Source organism: Tasmannia lanceolata, unplaced genomic scaffold, assembly GCF_043159265.1.
Source record: "Tasmannia lanceolata isolate RefF3 unplaced genomic scaffold, GAP_Taslan_0.1 ptg000020l, whole genome shotgun sequence".
NCBI lineage: Eukaryota > Viridiplantae > Streptophyta > Magnoliopsida > Canellales > Winteraceae > Tasmannia > Tasmannia lanceolata.
In genome coordinates, this window is record NW_027518697.1 from 15,380,244 (window position 1) to 15,382,711 (window position 2,468).

Below are 2,468 nucleotides of genomic sequence, written 5' to 3' on the forward strand. Positions count from 1 at the left end.
ATTATTTTACCCACATCGTCAATATAAGCCTTTTGTTGCCCCATTTAACCTAGACCTTGTGGAGTTGCCTTTTCTGGGATTCCTACTCCGAGATTGAACTTTATAGTTATCATTATCATGAGGAAAGGTGTATTATCTATAAAATTTTAGTGTCAGTTCACTACCTTTGAAGAAGTGTCCTGTGTTTTTAGATTTATCTTTCATTGAGTGTACATCAACTTTCTTCTCTCTAAGTTGAAAAAGTTCAGTTATGTAGATGTAAAAAAAAAGAAGAAGAAGAAGAGAGAAGTGTCATATCTGTCAGTCTTTCTTATATAGAGTCAGCATTCTGTTTTCTATCAGAACTGGTGAAGAGCCCATTGAGGTGTGTCAAAAATCATCAATGTACTTAGAGTCTTCAATTCAATAAAATGGTTGATTTCGTATCTTTGATACTCTATGATTCACTCTTAGATCTAATGTTTAAATAATTAAAGACCCCCTTCTCGGATGAGAATGCGGACGAAATTCACCTCGAGATCTGAAAGATGGTCAAACGAGAGGAAGAACGTCGAGCATAGCCACTTAAAGAAGAAATCAAAGCCATTGATAGTGGTATCGAAATCCGAAACTCGGAAAAGATAGATTGGCAAAACTTTATCTCCCGAGGAGCGCAAAGTATTGATAAACCTGTTTATAGGGCTTTGAGGTAGTCTTGCTTGATCCTATAAGGATAAACCAGGGGAATGCCCTGTCGTTGAGCAAAGCAAGACTTCATCAGCTTTAGACATCTAGTTGAAAAGTGAAGATTTTAAAGAGTGAAACATCAGACATCCTGTGGAGCTGATGAGATAATGAGGGAAGGCTTTCATCCAAGGAAGTCATAGATTTGAGCCCTAAAAGAATAATTGGGCTGTGTATTTTCATTATGATTTCGAGGCAAGATGGGAGTGGAGTACAGTGGGTGAAGTTTTGCCTGGTATGCCGTCAGACTCCTCGAAAAAAATAATAATAATTCAAAGTCTTTGAACCTTAAGTAAAAGAGCTTGTACATCAAATACATCAGGAGGCCATCCTTGGGCGTTTGAACTTTTATAGCCAAAATCCCAACATTTAAAAATCCTTCTATAAACCCTTTGGGCCAAAAGCAAAATTAAACAATTTCTTTTCAAACACATTATAAACTCGGGGCATTGTAGACACCCCATTTTGACCGTGCCCTAAACCTCCCGTTTTTATGAAAAACCTCACCAAATCAATCAACTAGGGTTTTAAACTTCACCCTAAGCTAGGTTAGGGTCCCATCTAGCTCCCTGTAAAATTTCATCGAAATCCGAGCTCGTTTGCCTAGCAAACGGGTCGAGCAAGGTCGTAGTGCAAGTTCGCGAGAAGGGGGGTGCATTTATCCTGAACGGTGTCTATCTGAATCCGAAAAAGACAAATGGAGCCGCACGGTCATCAAATTGTCGTGCGCTCATCAAAAAATCGCGCGCCCATCTTTTATTGAGTGCCAATATCAGCATCCCATATTATATATATAAATAATAAAAAAATTCGTTTAGGGGGATCTGATTTTTCTAGATAAAAAAAAATCATCGGGAGAGAAGCGAAAACCCTTTCTCCTTCTCCGATCAAGCTTTTCCGGCCATTCTCCGGCCAATCTGTGATCAAAATCCAGCTATCCTTCATCCATTTCCTCTTATTCTTCATCTCTTTCAACTAGGAAACCTTAGATCTTGCCATTTTTCACTTCTCTGATCTTCTTCTCCAGTAAAGCTGATGGAACTCCGACCCTAACTCCGGCCTAGCTCCGAGAGTTCCGGTCAAGGAGATCTCTCCAGTTCTTTCCTCATTTTTTTCCTTAGATCTTTCCTCGAAACCCCGGATCTGTTCCTCAAAACCTCAGATCTGTAAAAATATATATATAGATCTCTGTGTTCTCTGGTCATCTTCTCCGACCAGATCCTTGAGATTCCGGCTAACATTCCGATCGATCTTTCTTCTCTTCTCGGATTTGTCTTTTTTTCTATTTCGTTTGAGCTCAGATTTTTATTTTCATCTTCTCCTGAAACCCTAGATTTGCATAAATCTTAGATCCGGTTATTCTTAGTTAGGTTTAATCGAAATCTATACCAGATTCTGTCTTTAGGCGAGGCAAATTTTAAGTTCATCATTTTCCGAAGGAGATAAGAGAAGAATTTGCTAATTTCAGCAGATCCAAAGTTCAGATCTTGCCTTTTGTTATCATTAAGAGGAAAATAGGAGTTCGGATCTGCGTAATATTTTCAACAAAGAAGAAGAATTAAGAAAATAGTGCAGAGGTGACAAATTTTCAGGTATTCCTCATCTACTTCTCAAACCGGTAAGCTATATGATCATATTCAAGTTGTTTTGTTTCAAATATTAATCGAATAGGATGTATTTAGCATAGGATAAAATTTTGACATGATCATTTTAAGATTTCATTTATTATTTACAAATACATGTAA